Source organism: Sceloporus undulatus, chromosome 2, assembly GCF_019175285.1.
Source record: "Sceloporus undulatus isolate JIND9_A2432 ecotype Alabama chromosome 2, SceUnd_v1.1, whole genome shotgun sequence".
Taxonomy (NCBI): domain Eukaryota; kingdom Metazoa; phylum Chordata; class Lepidosauria; order Squamata; family Phrynosomatidae; genus Sceloporus; species Sceloporus undulatus.
The window spans coordinates 69375662-69401210 of NC_056523.1; the positions used below are offsets into that span (position 1 = coordinate 69375662).

Sequence of the window (25549 nt, forward strand, 5' to 3'; positions counted from 1 at the left end):
GGGGGACCGGGCACCGCAAAATGGAGGGCCTTCCAGGAAGAGGGAGGGATGTGGCCCCAGGAAAAAGCTAGAACAACTCATCAACTCATAGATATATGGATGGATGGATAGATGGATGGATAGATAGATAGATAGATAGATAGATAGATAGAGATCCATGCTCCTTAGACTAGTCAGGTCCAAGTGGGGGACGGCAAGGCAAATGGAGGACGCGGCCAAAGGAAAAAGCTAAAATCATTCCTCCTCAAGGTGTAAACCGGTGCTTCTTCTCAGTCGTGCCCCAAAATGGAGGACAGTCGAGGGAAGAAATTAGAGGACGCGCCCAAAAGTAAAAAAAGCTCGAGACAGAACAGAAATGTCAACTGGCGCTTCTTCTCCGTCGCGCTCAAAATGGAGGACAAGAAAAGTGGAAATGGAGGAGGGGGAAATGGAGGACAGCTCTGGGCACGGAAGGAAGGAAGGGCCCTTGCTCATCACCCCGGTCGTGCTCAAAATGGAGGACGTCTCCGAACTCCCTCCTGGGCTGGAAGCGGAGGGCGCCTGGTCTCCGCGGTTGAGGCGCAACACCCCCCAAACCCTCCAGCCCTGCCCCAAAAGAACCCGGGGCAGCGTCTGCTCTTGTGCTGCCGCCCATCCAGACACGCATCACCATCATCCCAGTGGCTCTCACACACAGAGACACGCGCGCGCCCATCCACACGTGCACGCAGTCGCGCTGGCGGGAGAAGAACTTGGGGGTCAGGTGCGCGGCCTGGAGGGGGAAAGGAAGCCCCGCACGTAATGGACCTATAGGCACCCGGAGGGCTGGGAGGCCGCTTGGCTGGCCGGGACGGGGCCGAGGAGGGGAGCCGGGGAGAGAGGCAGAGGAGGGCAGGGAGAGGGAGAGGAGGAGGAGGAGGCGGAGGAGGGACGGGAGGCGGCTGTGGTAGTGGCGGCGGGCGCATGCGCTCGGGCCCCGGCCGTGCCATATTGGAATGAGGCGGCGAGCGAGAGAGCGAGCGAAGCGCCCGGCAGCCAGCCTCGCCTCAGAGCTCCTGACTGGCGGCGGTTACGGAGGAGAAAGGGAGAAACTCGGAGAGGGAGGTGAGATGCGGCCTCGCCTGGGAGCAGGAGCAGGAAGACGGTGCTGGTGGCGGCTTTACATACACAGCACTGTATGTCTGTCTGTGGGTTTTTTCCCCCTGAAGTTTGATGCGGGAGGAGGGCGGGAGCAGCGCCAGGGAAGCAGCCGAAGCGCCGCGCCTGTTAAAAAAAAGAGGGGGGGGGAGTAAGCGAAAGAACGAGAGCGCTCCCTTCCTTCCTTCCTTCCTTCCTTGAGATGCCCAGGCTGCAGTTGCAGTTGCAGCGGAGGCGCCAACTCCTCCGCCGCCGCCGCCGCCGCCGCGCGCCCAGAGCCTCGCAGCGCGTGCCGCCTCCTCCTCCTCCTCCTCCGCTTGAGCCTTCCTCTCAGGGGGAGGGGGAGTCGCGCGCCCCGCCTAAGGCCCCCCTTTTCCCTCTCTCTTTTTCTTTTCTAGCGCCTTGGAAAGTTCCTGACGCCGCGACGGCCGTGGCCCCGCCCTCCTGTTTCTTACGCGTACTCCTCAATAAAATAAACAAATAAAAATAACACGGTTTGGTACCGCTGTAACTTTTTATGGCTCAAGGATTCTGGTAGTTGGAGTTTGTGTGTGGGCCCGCTCTGGGCCCCACAACAAACTCCAACTCCCAGTTCCATAGCAAGGACTCAGACAACGAGTTAAAGCGACTGCCAAACCGGGTTATTTCCCCAGTGTGGGTACAGCCCCTCGACTCCTCCGAGTTATAGGGTGTGTGACCGTTGGGGTTGTGTGTGTTTGCGAGAGAAAGAGAGAGAGAGAGTGGAGAAGGAGGGCTTCTGAGGTAACTTCGGTGGCGAACTTTCCCAGGGGCCCTCCTCGCCTTGGGTCCTTTGCCTCGATGTGGGTGCCATCCTCTGGATACCTGTTACCCCCACGAAGTCCAGTCCACACTCCCTTCTTCACAACCAAATTGCCATGGACCCCCGCCCTCTGAGGGGACTGCTAGGCTTTCCCTTGAAAAACAACTTAGGTTTTGCTGATCTCTTTCCAGTTTCCATTCTTGCCTCCTCCTCTTTTCTGTTTGTTTTAATCACCCTCAGATAGACCATAGAATCCTAGAGTTGGAAGAGACCAAAGGGCCATCCAGTCAAACCCCATCCTGCCCAGGCGGAAGTCTCAATCAAAGCATCCCAACAGATGGCCATCCAGCTCTCTTAAAGACCTCCAAGGAAGGAGACTCCACTACACTTCGAGGAAGTTGGTTCCACTGTCAAACAGCCCTTACTGTCAGGAAGTTCCTCCTATGTTGAGGTGGAATCTCTTTTTTTCAGCTGCATCATTGCTCGGGGTCCTAGTCTCTGGAGCAGCAGAAAACAAGCTTGCTCCCTCCTCATAGTACATCCTCAAATACTTAAACAGGGCTAACATATCACCTCTAATGGTCTTTTCCAGGCTAAACCTCCCCGCTCCCTAAGCCTTTCCTCAAAAAGTATGTTTCAGCCCTTTACCATTTTGGTCGCCCTCTTCTGGACACACCCAACTTGTCAACATCCTTTTTGAATTGGTGTGTGCCCAGAACCTTCAAGTGGATCTTGACTCATGGCGACGCTGTGGTGAGACATTCCAAGATCCACTGTCCTCCACGGTCCTTCTAAACACTTGCAGATCCATATCCATGATAGCATGTGGCGTCGTCCTCTCTTTCCTCTGCCTCTCCCAGCATATTGTGTGAGTCAATTCTTTTCAGTGATGTGTCCAGAGTACAACACGTCAGTTTAAAGAGATCTTGTACCACCTTTGAGACTAACTGAAAGAAAGAAGTTGACAATTCCAAATGCATCTGAGGAAAGTAATGCATCTGATGAAGTAGACTGTGTGTCTATGAAAGCTCATGCTGCCAACTTCTTCTTTCATTCATTAGTTTCAGAAGTGCTGCAGTATCTTTCTACATTGGATTGAATGGTAGGCTTGGTGGGTTGGATGCGTGGGGGGGGAGCAAAATGCCTTCTATGTGGTGCATGAGCCTTGTGTGCCTTTAGGTTTTTTCTGACTTGTGGCGACCTTAAGGCAAAACATCATGGGGTTCTCTTGGCAAGTTTCTCAGAGTGGGTTTGCCATTGCCATCCTCTGAAGCCGAGAGGGGAGTTTTGTCACACGGGAGGATTTTCTTAATTTCGAATGAAAAGAAAGTGGAGTCAGACACTCAACGTCAATTCACTAGTTCAGCAAAATGACGTGAATTTGAATTGTGTTCGAACTGACTTCCCTTGCCCAAAATAGCTGCCATTGCCCAAAATGTGTGTGGAGTCACCTCTCACGCAATAACATGAACCCCATGATTGCGTTTGGGGGCTTCCCTTGCCGAAATTGCATGTGGTAGCCTATCAACGCAATAACGTTAAACCCCATGATTGCATTCGGATTGCCATTGGATTATACTTCCAATTTTCCCTTGTCTGATAACGTCGCTGCAGACTTACCCAGGGTCATCAGCAGGCTTACATGGCCGAGCTGGGATTTGAACCCTGGTGTCCAGAGTCTTAGTCCTACACTCAACCACTATACCAGGCTGGCTCTCACCCAGGCATTTTGTGTGGAGAGTAGAAGGAAAGATTTCTTAGTGTACAGCTTGAGACCCGGCTTTATTCAGACAGTGTCTCAGTAGATGAGTTAGAGACACATCCCTTGGAATGAAAGACAGGAAGGTCAGAACCAATATTTTTTAAAATTGTTTTTGCAGGAGGAAAAAATTGAGCAGTTTACCACTTCTTTAAAAGTAATGCTATTTGCTAGGCTTTCCTATCCCAGACGATGTCTCTGAAATAGTCCCATGTGAGTTTTAGTGGAATGAGTGCATCTGCTTTGAAGAAATTTACTGTCATCCTAAGAAGTTTCAAAGTCTTCAGCAGGTGGGGCTGATAGCTTTGGCTCTACTGACTTCCACCGAGAAAGTAGGATTCCAAGATGAAATTCTTCACTAGTAAAAGTATAGTTCTGCACAGTGGAGTTTTTGCTGTGGCTCTGTTCACAGGGCTTACTGCTGCTGCTGCGGTTACCATAGCAAACATTTTACTCATATAGAAAGTAGGATTCATAGCTCTAACATTCGTGTGAGCAAAAAACTGGCATTTTCTCCTAGTGGAAACAGTTTCTTGTGCATAAAGTTGTGTGGGTCAGAGTGGCCAGATGTCCTCCTTTTCCCAGATGTTCTCCATTTCAGCCTTCTGTCCAGGAGGAATTCCAAATATTCTTCATTTTGAGTAGGATCAAGAACATGAATTTATATTTATATGAGCGTTCTTCACTTTTATTTTGTACTGTCCTATGTTGTTCTTGATGGGCTGTGGCTCCTTGTGGTTATGACTTCTGGTTCATGCTGCGTGCCTGGAACCCTTGGAAGCAGAGGGACCAGATGTCCTTCTTTCCAGGATATGTCCTTCATTTCACCTTCTCTGTTCAGTTTCGGTGAATCCCAAAATGTCCTCCCTTTGGAGCAGGATAAAGCATGAATTTATCTTTCCATGAGCTTTTCTTTGGTAAGGTCCTCCATTTTTCTGGAGTGTCCCTCCCTTTTGCAGTGTCTTATCCTCCTTTGTGGTTAGGATATCTGGTCAACCTGTGTATGGGGTTACCTAGTAGATATGTTGATGAGAGATCAGTGTGAGTTTCTAATCATATGGAAAAACCTAATCCTAAACACAACCTACGTAAAACTAAACCACTAACTGCAGAGGAACAACTTTCCAGATATGTACAGTTATGGATTGTTTTCTTCTTGTAGATGCAGGCCTGATTTATATGTTTTTGTAGGCTGTTGCCATTGGCAGGTTTTATATTTTTAATTGATTTGATTATCTGTATGTACAGCACTGTGTATATTTATAGCACTATAGAAATAAACAACAACAACAACAATAATAATAAACAATAGCTTGTATAATAAATTTAAGTAAGAGACCTATGGACAGATCTAGAAATAATTTAAATGGCTCTCACTTTAAACATGGCATTATACATTACTGACAGTGTGTGTCAAATGTTCAGTATTTCATCTAGAAGCAGATCCATGCCTTATTTGACTGCATTTGTTGTTAACTGTCATCAAGTCAACTTCAGCTTATGGTGACTCCATGGATGAGAGACCTCCAAGTCACCCTATATCACAAGCCCTGCTCAGTCTTGCAGACTCAGGTGTGGCTTCCTTGATTGAGTCCCCCATCTGGAATCAGGTCTTTCTCTTTTCCTACTGCCTTCTACCTTACCAAGCATTACTGTCTTTTTAGTGAGTCATGTCTTCTCATGTATGTCAAAATATTGACAGTCTCAGTTTAAACATCTTGACTTCTAGAAAAAGGCCAGCCATGATTTGATCTGAGACCTATTTATTGTGAATTTTTTTGCAGTCCACAGTATCTAGACCCCTTTTCTCAGCACTACATTTAAAAGAGTTTATTTTCATCTTTCATTGTCCATCTTTCACAATCATACATAGAAATTGAAATAAAAGGGCTTAAACAATCCTAACTTTAGTATTCAGTGATATATCTGTGACATTTGTAGTTCCTTCAATAGCTACCCTTTCCAAGTCCTAGTCTTCTTCAAGATTGCTTCACTACAGGCTCCATACTGTATAATGACTGAGCCAAGATATGGAAAGTCATGAACTGTTTCATGGTTTTTTCATCATCCATTTACTTTAAAGTTACGTAAATCATCTGTGTCATTCTTTTTTTTTTTTTCTGAATGTTCAGCTGTAAACCTGCCTTTGCACTTTCTTTCTTAACTTTCTTCAGGATTCATTCTGAGTCTTTGGCATTTTCTTTTAGTAGTATGGTGTCATCTGCTATCTTAAATCATTGATGTTGCCTTCATGCCTCCTTCCTCTGAGTCTAATCTTGCTTTACGTTTGATACATGCAGTATAGTAGTCAAACAGATAGAGGTGATCAACTACATCTTGCCTGGTCTCCTTGCTGATTGGAAACCATCTGTTTCTTTCTCCAGATTCGCTCGCTCCCACAGTAGCTTCTGTCCTGCGGTATAGAGTTACAGTGTTTTTACCCCCGGGTTACGAAATATTATTCTTCCGCCGACGCTTTCTAATCCCCAAGGCTTCGCAAGCCGAAACCCATAGGCGCTAATGGGGAAAAGCCCGCGATTTGGTGCGAAAGGCGCCGAGCCCTTTCCTTTCGTAACCAATAACGTGCGTACCCGAACAGTTTTTTCATGGATTTTTTCGTAGCCCGGATTTGCGCTGGCAGGCGCATTCGTGATCCCGGGTACCACTGTATCTCAGTCAATTAATTTATTATTGAGGTATGCGGCTTCCTCCTTCACCTTCAGCCTATGGCCCTAGGGAGCTTACCTTTCAGACGTCCATGCCCTCAGGCTACATCAAGAGTGCGTCGCTTCCTTCAGGCTTAGTCCCGAGGGAGCTGGACTTGCCTGGCCAACTCCCTCTCAGGCCGGAGATGGCAGTTGTGGAGGGCGGGTCCTCCTTCCTTCAGGCTTAGTCCTGATGGAGCTGGACTTGCCTGGCCAACTCCCTCTCAGGCCGGCAGATGGCAGTTGTGGAGGGCGGCTCCTTCCTTCAGGCTTAGTCCTGATGGAGCTGGACTTGCCTGGCCAACTCCCTCTCAGGCCGGCAGATGGCAGTTGTGGAGGGCGGCGTCTCCTTCTTCAGGCTTAGTCCTGATGGAGCTGGACTTGCCTGGCCACTCCCTCTCAGGCCGGCAGATGGCAGTTGTGGAGGGCGGCGTCTCCTTCCTTCAGGCTTAGTCCTGATGGAGCTGGACTTGCCTGGCCAACTCCCTCTCAGCCGGCAGATGGCAGTTGTGGAGGGCGGCGTCTCCTTCCTTCAGGCTTAGTCCTGATTAGCGTGGACTTGCCTGGCCAACTCCCTCTCAGGCCGGCAGATGGCAGTTGTGGAGGGCGGCGTCTCCTTCCTTCAGGCTTAGTCCTGATGGAGCTGGACTTGCCTGGCCAACTCCCTCTCAGGCCGGCAGATGGCAGTTGTGGAGGGCGGCGTCTCCTTCCTTCAGCTTAGTCCTGATGGAGCTGGACTTGCCTGGCCAACTCCCCTCAGGCCGGCAGATGGCAGTTGTGGAGGGCGGCGTCTCCTTCCTCAGGCTTAGTCCGATGGAGCTGGACTTTGCCTGGCCAACTCCTCTCAGCCGGCAGATGGCAGTTGTGGAGGGCGGCGTCCCTTCCTTCAGGCTTAGTCCTGATGGAGCTGGACTTCCTGGCAAACCCCCTCAGGCCGGCAGGATGGAGTTGTGTGGAGGGCGGAGTCTCCTTCCTTCAGGCTTAGTCCTGATGGAGCTGGACTTGCCTGGCCAACTCCCTCTCAGGCCGGCAGATGGCAGTTGTGGAGGGCGGAGTCTCCTTCCTTCAGGCTTAGTCCTGATGGAGCTGGACTTGCCTGGCAAACTCCCTCTCAGGCCGGCAGATGGCAGTTGTGGAGGGCGGCGTCTCCTTCCTTCAGGCTTAGTCCTGATGGAGCTGGACTTGCCTGGCAAACTCCCTCTCAGGCCGGCAGATGGCAGTTGTGGAGGGCGGCGTCTCCTTCCTTCAGGCTTAGTCCTGATGGAGCTGGACTTGCCTGACCTCTCAGGCCGGCAGATGGCAGTGTGGAGGGCGGCTCTCCTTCCTTCAGACTTAGTCCTGATGGAGCTGGACTCCTGGCCAACTCCCTCTCAGGCCGGCAGATGGCAGTTGTGGAGGGCCGTCTCCTTCCTTCAGCTTGTCCTGATGGAGCTGGACTTGCTGGCCACTCCCTCTCAGGCCGCGAATGGCAGTTGTGGAGGGCGGGCTCTCCTTCCTTCAGGCTTAGTCCTGATGGAGCTGGACTTGCCTGGCCAACTCCCTCTCAGGCCGGCAGATGGCAGTTGTGGAGGGCGGCGTCTCCTTCCTTCAGGCTTAGTCCTGATGGAGCTGGCTTGCCTGGCCAACTCCCTCTCAGGCCGCAGATGGCAGTTGTGGAGGGCGGCGTCTCCTTCTCTTCAGGCTTAGTCCGATGGAGCTGGACTTGCCTGGCCAACTCCCCTCGGCCGGCAGATGGCAGTTGTGGAGGGCGGCGTCTCCTTCCTTCAGGCTTAGTCCTGATGGAGCTGGACTTGCCTGGCCAACCCCTCCAGGCCGGCAGATGGCAGTTGTGGAGGGCGGGTCTCCTTCCTTCAGGCTTAGTCCGGATGGAGCTGACTGCCTGGCCAACTCCCTCCAGCGGCAGATGGCAGTTGTGGAGGGCGGGTCTCTTCCTTCAGGCTTAGTCCTGATGGAGCGGACTTGCCTGGCAACCCCTCTCAGCCGGCAGATGGCAGTTGTGGAGGGCGGTCTCCTTCTTTCAGGCTTAGTCCTGATGGAGCTGGACTTGCCTGGCCAACTCCCTCTCAGGCGGCAGATGGCAGTTGTGGAGGGCGGTCTCCTCTTTCAGGCTTAGTCCTGATGGAGCTGGACTTGCCTGGCCACTCCCCTCTCAGGCCGGCAGATGGCAGTTGTGGAGGGCGGAGTTGCAGTACACCCATTTATTTAAGACCTGACTGTATATGGGCCTCAAAAACTGTATGAGCCTCAAAAAGTAGGATGTGCAGAGGCCATTATAGATTAATTTGTGATGTATCAAGAAGACTCAACACTATTGCTCTAACCTCATTGACCAAATGTTTTAAAGGGAACTTCTACATGTATTTAGTCTAGGGCATAATAAGTGAACTTTCATTTGGTTGTTTGGGCAGTTGTGATTCATTACCTGTAGAGTATATATTTTCAGGACTGGTTAAAGTTGAGTCTGTAATCAGGCTAAGATTTGAACAAGGCTGGTGTTTTTACAGATGGCTATAGGTCACCTGTCAACTTATGGCCATCCTGAATTTCACAAGGGTTTTTTCAGCAAGGAATACCCAGAAGGGCATAGACTGCCTCTGAAACATTGCCTACACCACCTGTTATTCTTAGATGATCCCCATACATATACTTATCAGACCTGGCCATACTTACCTTCCAGGATCAGACAGGAACTGATGCCTTGAGGGTTTTAGGCCAGAATAAGCTGTACAATACATAAATGTACTAAAGGTACCAGATTCCATCTGATCTTGGAAACCTAGGGGCTATGCAGACTGCCCTTAAGGGGCGGCCTGCAGCTGCCTTCACCTGCGCCGGATCGGGGACATAGCAACCACACACCGCAGCCCTGATCTGGCCTTTCCAGGGGAGAATAGGGCGTGATAGCCACAGCAGCGTGGCTTTAAAGTGTTCTTTTCATGCTGTGTCATGTGGACACTATGCCCCGACTTTGTCCCCAGGCCAGCCTTTACGGCCAGTGTGCACAACACCTTAGTAGGGTCAGCCCTGCTTAATACTTGGATGGGAGACAGCTAATGAATATCAAGTGCTGTATGATACATTTCAGAGGGAGGAACTGGCAAAACCACCTCTGTGTATTCCATGCCTAAAAAATCCCTGTGAAATTCATAGGCTACACCATACTGTTCTGGCAACATTGCCTTAGCCTTATGCTATAAGTACCCCATAGAACTCTATACTCAGACTCAAATATATCTCTTCTTGAGTTGTACTACTTCAGGTTGGAGGTGGAGGAATTGTGTGTTTTAGTGCTTCCTTCTTGGTATCCTCCCTTCAAAGAAATAAAACTCCCTACAAATGACATACTTCCATGTTGAGGAGAAGGAATTTAAGCTTTGTTCTTTTCCTTAAATCTAGCATTCAATCAACTTTAAAATGAGTTGCATACTAAATAAAATACAATAGTCCATTCCTCCCTCCTTTCACAGTGAAAAGTGTGCTAAGAGCTTCAAATAATACAGTGCTCCTGCATGCTTATAGGAAGGCACATGAGTTAATTTAGAACTGAGTTGTTGGCATTACTAGAAGCCCAGCTTGATCTCAGTACTAACTCACCAACATGGTTGAGGTCTAGCTGAGCTATCCTAGGCTAGTTGAAGCCATGTTGAATCCCAACACCATCTCAGCCGTAGAGTGTTGGGAATGACATAGGACTACCCTGGCCTAATTTTGTGGTGATAACAATGACTGTGTTCCTGAAATGGGGGAGGGGGGGAGTTTGAATCTGGCATAACTTGGCTCCTCTCTTTTTCCACCCCACTTTTTTTGCTCTTTTGCTAACTTATCTCAGCCAGCAGAGTCATTTTGTCAGCAGATCTGAGTTCAGCCAAGAGGACAAGGTTACACAAATGTAAGTGCAGTTCCTTTGGCACAACAGGCTGCTGTCTATTCATAATGCCCTACAACCAATGCCTCTTTGAATTTGAACTGGAGTATAAGGCAATGCTTCAGATTGCCATAAAGCCACACATGCTCTTAGCTGCAGGAAAGGTGTACCATGTGTAGTTTCTGTTCATTTGAACTGAAGTGTAGGTAGGTTTAATGTTAATGATTTGTTCCAAATTAATAAGAATTTGTTCGCTATGTGTTTTCCCTAGAAAGTTATTTTGGGATATAGATAGATGGATACATAAATTTCACACTTGGTGTGTCTTGTGAATTCATCCTTACCATGTTTACCCTCTATCAGCCTAGTGTAGTGTTTCTGCCCTACTTTATTTCTTGTTATTTAGGCTGAGCGGTAAGCATGTAACTTTCCTTCTCAGCACTTTTGTTCTTACAAGAGCAACAGGAAGATGTTGTTCAATGAGATACAAAGCACCCTTTCCTCCAGTGGAAGTAAAACAGAGTGCAGTTCATGTCAGTTCCATACTCTCGTGGTGGATTAATTAGAGTCCTTAGAAATGAAAAGGTGGGAAAGAATTGAATTTATTCTCATTGATTTTGTTTATTTGCCTGTTGGGTGATTTTATTTTTATGTGACAGAAAAACTCCAGGAGTTTGAAGGACTCTGAAGTTGACACTCTAGATTCTTCTGTGGGGGAAAATTGCTTAGAGCGATTGACTGAGTGAAAAGAGCAACTACAGTAACTTCATAATTGATCCATTACACTTTCTTCTCTTCTGTAGTTCATTGGTATCCTACTGTTGGATTATCTCTCTGTATTTAAAAAAAAATTCTTTGACAAACAGTTCAAATAGTTACACTATGTAGGTAAGATAAAGTGAAGAATGGTTATAGAGAAATGATGGGTAAACTGTTTTTTTTTTTTTTTGGTAGTACACAAGTTTGTCACATTTTTATAACTTGTTGAGTGAGAGATTTTATATATTTTTCACATAATAAAAATAGTTTTAAATGTTGTTCTAAATGTAGGGTTGGTGCTTGGAGTTCTGTAGTGGGTACTTGGTAAGTACAGTCACCCCTCCGTTTTTGCCGGGGATTCGTTCTGGAACACCCCCTCCCCAGTGCATGAAAATGAAAAATTGCCAAAATTCAAGCCCCATTGGCTTGAATGGCAGTGTGCACCCCATTTTGTTCCCCTCTGTTTGCTGCCTGCAAACAGAGGGGAGGAACACAGACTTCAAGTCCATGAAAACTGAGGGATAACTGTATAGGAATTAAAAGAAAATCCTCATTATAGTCCTGAAGTTACTCACCCATCCCCTGCACCAAAACATTGAAAAAGACTGGTTCTCCCCCTCCCTTTTTAATTTGCCAGCGGATGTCTGCATGAGAGTACGGTTGTTCCAGTCCTTAGGCATTGCCTGTGTGACTTCAACATTGTACAAGTACTTCCAAGTTGAAACTGCTACTTCTGTTTTCCTGTCTGATGTGCTGGAGCTGTATTGGGTAATATAAAAGTCTACAGGGTCCTTGAATAATGTTTACTATAGCATCTGCTTGCTCCCTGGGGTCCTGCAAGCAATTACACTAGCACAAAATCCCCTGTTTGGATATAACTGCTTCTTTGCCTGGGCTCTTTCCCCTGCATCTGCCTTCAGGGAACTCTGTGCTTGTAGTGAGAAGTCCACCTATGTATGCAAGGACAAGTCAAAAATGTTTTAATGGAAGTGGTTTACATAACATTACCCATACTGATTTTCTGAGGGTGTGTAATTATCATTCAGCTGGTATTGTTGGTTTTATGGTCTCCTTTGCTAACTTGAGAAGGAACTGAAGATCACAGCATCTGTCAAATTAGTGCTAGTCAAAGGTTTGACATGAATAGTGGCCAGATTCAAACAGCAGCCGAATCTTCTAGGCTAGGCCCCTGGAACTTAAGGCAGGAATGCTTCTGTAACATCTGTATGTATAGATTTCAGTGTCATGGAAAATTAGAAGGCCAGGTTTTTCGTTTCTTTCTGAAATATATTTCTGCTTCAGTATTTCATATCTTAAAAGAGTTTCACAAAGGTCAATGGCTATAACACAGTAGCTTCTGAATCATGTACATTCCACATTTCTGACTTGCAGTATATGAGTAGGCTAATCTTCCTTTATGGATGATAAATTGTGGGGGAGTTCAGTGTTGTCTTCCATGAAATTAAATTATGTCAATAATTAAGGAGAATATATTGTGCCAGCTCCAAAAGCATGGGACGTGTCCAAATACTGTGTGAATGAAAAATGTATAAAATAGTTTAGATCGGAAATGAAAGCCAATAACTGAAATGAGAAACAGGGTGAGCTTCTAGGTAGTTCATTTAACTGAGAATTAGCCATATAGTTTCAAATCACTACCACCATGGGGCCATGGTAGTAACCTTCCTTCATTTTTAATTTTTTAATGTTAAATGAATGTTCATATTTTGTAAGAATAAAAATGATTAAAGCGCTCCCACTATTGAACAAAACAACTGGTAAGACCTAACAGGTCTAGGATTGAGAGCAAAGTTGACTATAGAGCTTCGAAAAGTTATTCTTGTGGACTACAACTTCCAAACTTTCCCAGCCAGCATGGGTGGTCATTCTGGCTGGGGTGAACCAGGAGGCATAGTCCAAAAATGTAGCATTTCCAGAATATGAGTATTTTTATCCCAAAGGTGAATACCTAGGAATAAGCCCAGCTCAAATTAAACAATTGACTTTGTACTTTGAAACACAGCATGCTTGATTTGAAAAGTAAAAACAAACATGCCAGCCGCAGATGCTGGTGAAACATCAGGAAGAAAATCTTCTAGAATATGGCCAGATAGCCCGAAAAACCCACAAAAAAACATAGATGCCAGCCATGAAAGCCTTCGACTTCACATTAAAAACAAACAATCGTATCTGCTGTACGTACAAAATTAATGTGAGCAAGGAAGGTGATTTCAGTGAAATAGTTGGGGTTCCTCTTCTTCCATGAAAAGAATGGTTCGTTGTAACTGGCAACTGTCAATGCAAGCAACCCCTGCGGTGAAACTGACAGTTTATTCTGATTAGAGAGTTAAAAACCCTGCATCCACTTATGGTTGTAGAACCCTTGGCATTCCAGTAGATTGGTAGGTCCCTTACTGTGCACAGGATTAAGTCTACCACAAACTGCTGCTCAACTTCTGTTCATTCCAGTGAAGCTTACAAGCCCCCCACCCTGTTGGAATGAATGAAAGTTGAGCAGTAGCAGGTAGATTGATTCCTTAATTATTGATGGTTGGCACTGGAGTACTGGACTAATCTTGTCAGCCTGGTGTGGCGAAATGGATGATTACTACTTCTTTGCACTCTGGGCCACCCTTGACAACATCTTGCTGGTTCACAAGATGAATAGTTTGTCCTTGCTCACTTAATCTGTTTTCATTTATTTGCCTGTTTATTCTTTAGGACCCTCCTTTTCCTTTATGGCATTGAATAAGCCATTTTTCATTAGCAAAATCAGTTATAAGGAATTTCCATTATAGCAAATAGCTGAGACTGATGATATCTTTAAATGATGTGGTTATTAACAATGCTTTGATATTCTCTTTGTGTTTTGGTGATGAAAGATAGAGAATATGAATTCTTGATGTTCTAAGGAAACACTCTGCAGTGCTGGGCAAGCCTTAATGAGTACTTTAGTAAATTTCAGGTATAAGTACTGAGATTCTTCTAGGGTTGTTATTTCAGGGTCTAACACCCTTGCAACAAAGAAATGCAGTCATTTCTGAGTTATCAAAAATTATTGTGTAATGAATGTTTTATGTGGGTATATCCATTTGTTGTTGTTGTGTGCCTTCAAGTCGCTTCTGACTTATAGCAACTGTAAGGTATCATAAAAGCTGAGAATGTGTGATTGCCCAATGTCACCCAGTAAGTTTCCATCACCGAGCAGGGATTTAAACCCTAGTCTTCAGATTTATGAGAGCCAGCATGGTGTAGTGGTTCAAACATTGGACTATGACTCTGGAGACCAGGATTTGAACCCTGGCTTGGCCATAGAGACCCACTGAGTGGCCCTGAGCAAGCCACACTTTCATCCTGAGAAGATGGTAATGGCAAACCCCCTGTGAGAAAACTTGCCGAGAAAACCCCATGCCATAAGTCAGAAACAACTTGAAGATACACAACTACTCCTGATCTGCATTTCTTTTGTTAGTTATAACAAGATAATACCACTTTAATTGACATGGTTGTTAAAATCATGGGATCTGTAGTTTGGTGAGGTATCTTAGACTTTTCTGCTAGAGGCATTTAATCCACTCCCCTCAATTACAGAGGGTTTTGTAACAGAGAATTCTGAACACCGGGATTCTGTGGGATGGAGCCATTGCATTTAAAATGGTATTACTCTGCCATAATTGGACTGAAACAAGTTTCTTCAGACAGACTATGAAGTTTGAGGATGAACAGATAAGACCCAAAGTAATAATAATAATACTAGTTTTTATTTGTATCTTCCCGCCTCTCCCAATGGATCGGATCGAGGCGGGATCACAACAGAGTTAAAAACATTTGTAATATTATAACGTTAATTACAATTAAAACCACAGCTAAAAACATAAAACATCAATCATCAATCAATCACAGGGTCAGGTGCTCTCAGTCCATACCAATGGTCTTCATAAAAGGTTAGGAAGATATGCGTGGCAGAAGAGCTCTGCCTTTACTGCCTTCTTGAAAATCTCCAAGGATGTAACAAGGCGAGTCTCCTCTGGGAGTCCATTCCAGTCTAGGAGCAGCTATACTGAAAGCTTTTTGGGAAGTGGAAACATGTTTGGATGATGGCACAACTAATAGGTTCTTCCCACTTATTCTAAGAGTGCGGGGCGGATTGTATGGGGAGATGCGTTCCCATAAGTAACCCGGGCCAAAGCCATGTAGGGCTTTAAAGGTAATAACCAACACCTTGTACTGTGCCCGGAAGCTAATTGGGAGCCAGTGTAGCTCTTTTAAAATAGGTGTTATATGGTCAAATCTAGAAGAGTTAGTGACCAACCTGGCTGTGGCATTTTGCACTAGTTGAAGCTTCCAAACTTGATATAGAGCACATTACAGAAATCAAGATGAGAGATTACCAGAGCATGTAATCTAGCCTGAAGAAAGAGGCTCCTCCCTCCATAACTCATCCTTCGGCCTGTGAGGGACAGAATAGGCTGGACCAGCTCCATCAGGGTTAGCCTGAAGAAGAAGAGCCCTCCCTCCAGTCCATCTGCCTTGGTCCAGGCCTCGGAGGGGGAGGGGAGCTGCTGGACCTGATCCCCTCCCCCCTCACCATTCCCTTCTCCTTTTGTCTCGTGTCTTTTTAGATTGTAAGCCTGAGGGCAGGGAACCGTCTATTATCCCTTCTGTTCTAAGCTGCCCGGATTCCCAGTGATTGGGTGGCATATAAATAAATCCTATTATTATTATTATTATTATTATTATTATTATTATTATGTACTACAGCTTCAAGGTCCTTTCGGCTGAGGTAGGGTCGCAGTTGGCTTATCAACCGAAGTTGGTACCAAGCACTTTTGGCTGTCACATCCACTTGAGATGGCAAATGTAGAGATGGATCCAGAAGTACTCCCAAACTGCGAACTTCATCCTTCAGGGGAAGTGTAACCCTGTCTAGGAGGGGAGGACAAATTTCCTTCCCCAGACCTAAGGAACCTATGACAAGTACCTCTGTTTTCTCTGGATTCAACCTGAGTTTGTTTTTCCTCATCCAGCCCATTACTGACTCAAGGCAGGAGTTCAGAGGGGAGATGCCATCCTTAGTCACTGTAGCAGTCAGAGACATGGAGAAACATATTTGGATGTCATCAGTGTACTGATAAGCCCGTGCCCCTTGACTCCGGATGATCTCTCCCAACGGTTTCATGTAAATGTTAAATAGCATGGGGGACAGAATGGCACCTTGAGGGACGCCAGATGTCAGCTCTTTCCTAGAAGAGCAACTGTCTCCCAGCCTCACCATCTGGGACCTGCCTGAGAGGCAGGATCGGAGCCACTGGAATGCAGTGCCCCCTATGCCCAACTCTCTCAGGCATTCCAGAAGGATACCATGGTCGATGGTATTGAAAGCCGCTGAGATGTCCAAGAGCACCAACAGGGTTACACTTCCCCTGTCTGTGCCCAGACGGAGATCGTCAATTAAGGTGACCATGGCTGTCTCCACTCCATATCCCGCCCTGAAGCCAGTTTGAAATGGGTCCAGATAATTGGTTTCATCCAAGACAGCCTGGCGTTGGAAGGCCACAGCTCTCTCAATCACTTTGCCCAAGAATGGTAATAAGGAGACCGGTCTGTAGTTATTTCTCTCCTGGGGATCTAGGGAGGGTTTTTTAAGAAGTGGTTTGACCACTACCAATTTTAACTGAGATGGAAATTTGCCCTCCCTGAAGGATGCATTAATTATGGACTGCAGTAGTGCAATCATAGCATTCCCTCCCTGGGCGGTCAACCAAGATGGGCAAGGATCGAGAGCGCATGTCGTCTTCCTTACACTTTCAAGGAGCTTGTCCACTTCATCAGTCCTTACAAACTCAAAGTGATCCAGTCTAACATGGTCCATGGAGTCTCTGGACACCTCTCTTATTGTTTTTGTTATAATGCTGGCGTCGAGATCAGCCCTTATCCGAGAGATTTTGTCTGCAAAGAAGTCATTGAAAGCATCACAGCAGGCTTTAGTTGGTTGAAGTAAAGGGTTCAGGGTGGGAGGCAGTTGGGTTAGCTCTCTAACCACCCTGAACAGTGAAGGCAGTCCCTCCCCCTCCCCCTCGCCCACTTTCCCTAACCTCTTACAACAGCAGTAAACAAAGTGCAACACTCCTGATCTGGGACTGGAACTTGAAGCATTTCTCACCATTAGGTCTTGTGGTTTCAGTTGGAGTTGCAGTTCAGCAATCACATATTGTCCATCCTGGCTTGTAATATGTGTCTTTTAGTGTGCTTAGTACCAGGTGTGTACTTTGGAGACATTTTCAACCATGAGAAAACTATCCTCCCCAAAACTGTAGTGCCTTTGGGGTGGGGGGACATTTTTTATTGGGAAAACAGCTTGGAGAAAAAAAGGTTCTCTCCCTCATGCCTGCTATTTGTGTAGAAAAAGGATGTCCTTTGCTTACTTGTGCTTTGAAGTCATGTATTACTAAAATACATAATTCCTGAGAATGCATTTTCATATATAATGTTTGCACTTTCTTTATTATCTCCATTTTATGTTATTTTCTTAAAACATAAGAATGCATCTGTTTTTTATTTGAGTTGCCTCAGTGTACAGGTTGAGTCTCCCTTATTCAAAATGCTTAGGATCAAAAGTGTTTTGGATTACAGATTTTTTTCAGTTTTTGGAATATTTGCATATACATAATGAGATATTTGGGAGGTGGGGCCCAATTCTAAATATGAAATTCATTTATGTTTTGTATATACCTCATATACATAGCCTGATGGTAATTTTATATACAGTACACTTGTCCCTCCCATTTCACAGACTTGGTCTTGGCAGGAAGGGCAAAATGGCAGCATGTGCCTGTGCGCAGCCCTGCACTTGCGCCATGGGCGCGCATGCCGTTATTTTCAATGGGATTCAAATATTTGTTAGTCACCATTTTTGCAGTGGGTCCAGAACAAATCCTCTGCGAATTGAGAGGGGCTACTTTATAATATTTTAAATAATTTTGTTAATGAAACAAAGATTGTGTATATTTAACCACCAGAGAGGAAAGGTGTTACTATCTCAGCCACTCATGAAAAAAGTTTTGGATTTTGGAGTATTTCAGAATTTCAGATTAAGGAGAGTCAATCTGTACATTGATTGTTTTACCAGTGTAAGATTTCAGGATTCAGTACTTCAAATTACAAACAGTAGTCTTCTGGCACAATAAAGACTTACAAATATTATTATGGCACAAGTGTTTGTGGCCTATTTTATTTTTATGTTTCCCCGCCTCTCCGATAGCATGGCCTGTTTATTCAGGTGTCACAGTATTACCTCAGTTTGCAGATTATCTATAGTAAAGTTATTGCTGCATCTAGCTGAGTTCCTTTGAGATTTGTCAATTTTCACATCATAGCGGCTACATCTTTTGCCTTCCATTCTAAAACTTTCCAAGAGAGTAGCTGTAATAGTCTGTTGTAGGAAAGCTGATACAAAACATTGTGGCATCTCACTAGCAATGCCCTACTCCATTCTGTATAGGGCAAACAGGTCAATTAGACTCAAAAGAAGAAATAGACTCAAATTAGATGCCAGAAATGGCAATCATTGAAAAACAGTAGAATTATGCTTCAAGTGGCCACCCTTCAAAAGAAATTCAAAGGTAGATTACAATGCAAAACTGCTAAACAAGAATGCTTCAAGACATTTAACTTTAATCTCTTACAGCAGGGATAAATACAAAAGTCTTATTTATTTACCCCACTCAAATCATTAATCATCTTATCTATGGAAGCATGTCTGTCCCCATCCATCTATTGTTTGTTAATTCCTGTTCTTAAGGTAGTCATCACTGTTGGAACTACTTATATTTTAATTTTCTCTTACCCTGCTGGTTCCATTCCCCCAGCCAACACCCCACTCCCACCACAACCAAGTCTGCAGTTAATAATCTGCCATCTGAAGTAACACTTCATGCATCTGATGAAGTGGGTGGTAGTCTGTGAAAGTTTTCTGTTTTGCAATAACATTTGTTAATTTTTAAGATAACACATGTATCTTCCTTGTTCTTGATGTAACAGGTTAAGCGCAACGACGAGTCTGTCCACATTGTACAATTATAGCAGTTTGATCCCAGTTGAACTGCAGTGGTTCTATCACATAGAATCTTGGGATTTGTAGTTTGGGGAGGAGATGCTTAGACTTCTCAGGTGCCCTTTTCTGAACTGCAGCATTAGAGCTTTCTGACAGCAGTCTAAGTCTTGTCACAAATTACAGGTAGGAACCCCATAGGATAGATCTGTGACAGTTATAGTAGTATTAAGAGTGCTAGAGTTGTGCAGTGTAGATACAACTTATCTCTCTTGAAGTGGTTCAGAATCCATAATATTTGTGCCATTCTGATTCAGTTTGTAATTGGAACTCCACACAGGTTCCTTCAAAACATCAATCATGTGCTTTGCCATATGTGCACAGGGTAATTTACTAGATTTAGACTGGCAGTTCCCAGGGGGACAGGAGGTGCTAACGTCCCCTGAAAAGAATGTGTTTCCATCCAAACTGTAATATAATGCCAAAGCTTGGAAATGTTCCCTTTGGGGGGGGGCAATTTCCAAAATTCCCCAGCCAGCATGAGCAGTGGGGATTTTGGGAGTTGTAATTCAAATGATCATAGAATCTTAAAGTTGGAAGAGACCGCAAGGGCCATCCAGTCCAATCCCCTGCCATGCAGGAAATCCAAATCAAATGATCCCATGCTCTGCTTTAATTTGATTCATATGAATGCATGCAAGAATCCATATGTAACAATTAAAGATTCTGGAGTATATATTTTTTTTTAAAAAAAATGACTCTTGTATCTCATTCTGTGAGTTTGTTGTCCAGCAGGTAATAGTTTAAATTTGGCCATGGAAGAAATATGCGTGTTTTTTGGTGACTTCATGGAAAACGATGGTCCTTCAATAGGATATGACCAATGATGTGTGTGCGTTGATTTTGACCACTGTACCACAGTAGCAAAGTAAGGGAGGTTAAGAACCTTAGATCAGTTTATCTGGCTTTTAGGAGCACAAGTTTGGTAGATGCTTAGAAGAGTAGAAGCAAATCACAAATATTTATAAAATAATGTATTTCAGTACATTTGCATAAAAATGTGCTATATTGCATGTATGTATACTGTAAAATATAAAAGCTTACTGTAATCCATAAGTATGTATTGTATGTCAAATGAATGGCAGTCAGATTGTTTACTATAGTTTACTTAAGCACACTTTCAGTTGTTTGTGCATGGCAATGTTACATAAATCTCAGCAGGGAAAAATCATCATCATAGGATCATTCCTCCCTTCAGAGAGGGGCATAATAAGGAAGGGTAAAAATAATTGCTTAGCAAATAATGAAGCTACATGTTAGTGACTAAATAACTTCCATGTCACAATATACACTATTCCCAAGTGACGAATTTTAAAAGCAGGTTGTAATATATTGTGAATTTCAGGTCAAAGAAAAAAGAAAGAAAGAAATCCCTTGTATGAGGCTGGAGCCTAAACTTGATTGTTAATCTCAGTTAGGGTGAACCCGCTGAATCACTGGTGCTTAACATAATTGTTGAGTTAGCAACTTCCCATTAATTTAATGGGTCTGCTTTGGAGACTCACAGTTGGATTCAGGCTGGATTTCAGCTACAGTCCCACTTATCTGGGAGTAAATAGAATTAAATTCAGTGACACTTCTCTTTATACATATATAGGGTCAGGCTTCAAAATCCTGGCCTAATTATTCAGAACTTTATAGAAGCAGGAATAATGCATGCAGAGGTCTATATTTCTTTTAGATGAATGAAAACAAAATGCCCAGCCTATTTGATTAATATTTTTTTAAAAATCCATTACTTGCAGCAACAATAAATAAAACAGAAGACATCTGGACATACTTACAATGCTTTGCTTCAAATATTGGATACATTATCTTATCTTTCAGTTTTATGTTGTTAGATGTCTATGATTTAATGTGGTTTGGATAAGTTGTTGAAAAATGACTACCAATATTGTTGTGGCACAACTCATGTTCCTTGACTGAAGAATGAATCAGGTGGTTGTAGTGTTGACTCTGAATTTCAGGATTCAGTTCACACAAGTAATCTGGCCTTAAGTCACCCATAGGCTTGCCTTGTTGGATAATATGTTAGACATTAAGAAAGCTGTAGGAAAGCAATAGAATTGACAAACTCTACACAGTGGTTATGCACAGATCTTTTTTATTGCCACTCAAGCAAAGATATATTATTTCCTGAATTAACTATCTGAATACACTTATCTGAGCAATTCAAATGGATTATTACAGTGATTGCTTCTTGAATCCTGATATAAATTTTAGTTTCAGCCTAAACCCTTGTACCATTGTCTCTGCCTTTGCCAGAGTAACCTTTTATGACGTTACTGCCACATTTGTTCGATGTCAGTCTTTCCATTTGTTTACAGTCCACATAAAATTTATCATATTACTTCTGGGGATGCCTGAAAGATCTAAATAGATCTTACCTACCAGAGTGCAAATTAACCTGATTTTCAAGCTTTAAATGGTTTTAAATCAGGGATTAGGAAAATGCCCTCCAAATGTTGGACTGCAAGCCTCAGCATAGCCAATGAGGGGGAATGCTTGGAACTGTCCAACAACCTCTAGGGCTGTATTTTGATCACCAGTGCTTTAAGGTGCTGAGCACTTTGAATTGTGTGGAAAGAAGTGAATGGCCTTATTTTAAGTATCAATGGGATAGGTCCACAACAGATATTATCTATATTAAACTACATTATTCAGAGGGATCTCATAACACCTTTGACATCAACCGAGAGAAAGAAGTTTGTAGCATAAGCTTTCAGGGGTGTTTATCACACAGAGGTTTTTGCAGCTCAGATCTGACATGTCTGCGGGTCCAACTATGCAAATTCACGCAATAACATGATAATAATAATAATACGTTTTATTTATAGACCGCTATTCCGCAATGATCATAGCGGTGTACAGTAAAAATTGAATACAATACAAATACAAGGTGACAGTTAAAGGAGGGAGAAGTCTCATCCTTCAGGCAGTCCCTGATGTTGCTGGATCTGCCTGATCGCTCCCTCTGAGGCCAAGATGACAGTTACAAGAGGGAGGAGCCTCTTCCTTCAGGCAGTCCCTGATGTCACAACTTAAAATTATTATTTTAAAATTATTTCTTAAAAAGAAAAATAAATTTTAATATATTTTTATATTAAATAAAATATAATATATTTTATTTTATATAATTATTTATTTATTTATATAATATCAAATATTTGCAGGGGATGCAGCTGCCATTGCTTACGATGCAGCCTTCCGTCAACATACATCGCAAAACTCTCGGGAGCGATGGGACTTGCTCCACAATGAGATTTGGCTTTTGGAAGTGGATATTAATTATATATTAATATAATCTAAAAGAAATACAGACCTCTGCATGCATTATTCCTGCTTCTGTTAAAAAAAGTGCTTTGTTAGGCACCACTCCAAGCGGTGAAATGTGAAGATTTTTAAAAGGGGGTTCTGTAAAAGGACCTGCCACACGTCCAGCCTGTATCTCCTTGTTAATCTTGGCTCTGAGCACCTCAGGCATGGACCTGGCAGACAACAAATTCTTGGGGAACTGGTGTGACAAAGGGGCAGCAACCGGAATCCTAAAGCCAAACGAAAAACCCTCGGCCCAATAAGTTATTTTAAATTTAAATTTAAAATTAATATTTTAAATAATATTAAATTATATTAAATTAAATAATATTAAAATTATCTAATAATTTAAAATATTAATAACCACAGCGTCTTTTCCTTTTGGTTGCAAAAGGGTAAGAACATCTACATAACAACCCCGCAGATGACCACTCGAAGAAATACCGTTACAGGTAAGCAACCTGTCCATCTGACTCCATGTCTTTCTGTCTGGAGCTCTTCCAGACACACTGCTGATCTTCACAGAAGGGTGGCCAACAGGTAGCCAGACTCCAGACTGGATAAAAATACAGCATAAATGTATTGACTTTTGTTTAACATGGATATCTGTATTTTGTAAGGTGTCAGAATCAATATCAGGCTAGACATTGTGTGTGCATACTAGCCAGTTCTATCATACTATGAAAAATAAGAAGCACTTGATTTTGAAAAATTGATTTAAGCAGAAGATTCATTAATACTGATATGGATGGGATGGCCAAGGTGTGTCAAATGCATATGCCCTTTCCAGAGCACATGCCCATATGTGACTTCTGCTTAGGTTACTATATACAGGCCGTCCTCCCCAACCGTGGGCTTGCCATCCATAGATTTAAGCATCCGCAGATGTGAAGTCCCATTGCCACTAATGGCAGTGCATGCCCGCGGCAGAGTGGCTGCTGCATGCTGCCATTCAAAACCACAGGACTTGTGGTCCCCCGTTTTTTTCATCTGCAGGGGGAGGGCCCAGAACAGAACCCCCCTGATAAGAAAGGCCCACTGTACAAGCTTTTTATTCACTATTTTTTTAACTCCCTTGCTACTCCTTTCACATCTGAGCACATGTGGAATTCTGTAACAGGCAGTAGTAGCTATAAAAGGGACATACAATTTTTAATTCTATTAAGGGCATCAACACTCTTGCACTAAAGAAAGTTTAATAGTGTATGGTGAAAGTACTGTGGACCACTTTGAGGATGCTTAACATTGGCTTATTGAAATTTGGCATTCGACGCCTAAGTATTTTGAAATGATCAGGATAAGTGTTCAGAAAACATCAAAACAAAGAGAATGGAATGATATGTAGAGTTGTCAGGGTGTAAAGTAATACTTCTGTCTAGTCCCAGAAGGACTGCTTTGGGAAGAAGTGGAAACTTCATAACATATTTGAAATGAAACAAAAACATGTTTGCTCCATATAGGATGAGGCATTACTCATCCAAACACAATAACTGTTCAGTAATAAGGAGTACCTACTGTGATAATTACAGCAGAAATTAAGTTTTGGTTACAGTGTGTTGATAGTAATGTTGATTTTACAACACTTTGCTGAATAGTAGCAAAAGTAGCCAGCCTCATGAGGGTTGGATTAGCCAAGTGATTCTCAAACTTTGGTCCTCCAAACGTTTTGGACTTCAGCTCGCAGAAGCCCCATCCAGCTTGGTCAACAATCAGCAATTCTGGGAGATTAAGTCCAGAACATCTGGAGGACCAAAGTTTCTGAACCACTGGAGCCTTTAATTTGATAACACTGAGCTGTTCAGCCGAAGTTCCATGGAGTTAAAAACATTGTGCCCACTCCTTCCCAGTGGAGTTACAGCAGTACGTTCTATTTTGGACTTGATGGCCCTTAGGTCTCTTCCAGCTCTATGATTCTATGATTCCATAGTAGTGGGATACTTCTTCACAAAAGAGCTTCAAACGCCTTCTACTGCTAACACAAACACCAATTTGAGTAGTCTGCCACACCTAGTGACTGAAGATGTATTGCAGGCTGCAAACACTTGGATGCACTTAAATTAATTACAATAATTAACACATTTTTAAAAATCAAATTGACCCAGTGGGTACATTCTCTGTGTGCCTTTTGTGTTTGTGTCAAGTTCACATTTCATTGCTGTTTTTGACTATTTTCACTTCCTATGGAAGTGAAAAATAGCTCTTGAGCTCGTATGTGTGACAGAAGACTTGGCATCCCATCCCCTTAGGTGTTTGGACAGTTTGAAAAAGTAGAAGTATTTACTCAGTTCTTGTTGAGCATCCAGTGAAGGGCAGTAATCAGATTTATAGTCACTTCTAGCAACTTGTGGAATCACAGGAAGGGAATGGAAGGGAAGGGGAAAGAATAGCAGAACTAGGAAACATTCAATCAAATTCTGTTTAGTCATGGATTAACTTTTTGATCCTGGGTAATGTCTTGCATCTCAGCCTTGCATCTCTTCCCTGCAAAAGCAAGGTGAAAGCAGCCTGTGCCCATGGTTGATATGAAAATAACCAATGAAAAGATCACTAAAGCTGCATGCATGTTTTAAATATTGTACAAAGGAAGCCTGCAGCTTGTTGGGACTGTGCTAAAAAGGATATATTCTGACAACTTTAAGAGTCCATTAGTCCTAATAGGTGAATATCCACTGGGGAGATGTTACCGCTGGGAAAAAAATGTTGCTTCTGTTTGTGAGGAGTGTGTGTCTTTGGCCCAATTACTGTTTGTTTCAAAGCTTTACTACCACAATATGTTTGCATGAGCAAGCTTTTACGATCTGTTGGCAGTACTTAAATTGAAGTCAACAAGAAAATTCACATTGACTCTAGACTACCCGTTTCTCTTCTTTTTAGTGATCCTCTGTTACATCAAAGTAGTTAAGCCAATTGTTGGTTACTGGTGGGTTGTGATTTTTCTGCTTTCCCATTGTGAGCCAGCATAGCAGACTTGCTGATGGACTTGCTGTGCACTTTTTGTTGGTCTTGCTGTGGGTGAGATGTAAATATGTTATTAGTGTCTAATAACTGCAGTGAGAACCAACCTTTTTAGTAACTAATAAACAAGAGTGAGTGAATATGTGAAAAATAAAGTAATTAATAAATGATTTCTTCCCACATT

The 25549-nt window shown here is 43.7% G+C and overlaps 1 protein-coding gene across 1 annotated transcript in view; it reads left to right on the forward strand.

The window, feature by feature from the left end:
* The first annotated feature begins 936 nt into the window (after positions 1 to 936).
* The window catches only part of SFMBT1 (Scm like with four mbt domains 1), a 116590-nt gene continuing 91977 nt past the window's right edge, over positions 937 to 25549 (forward strand). Inside the window, 1 exon segment of the mRNA XM_042453202.1 lies at positions 937 to 1083. The gene's annotated coding sequence lies outside the window, so the exon portion shown is untranslated.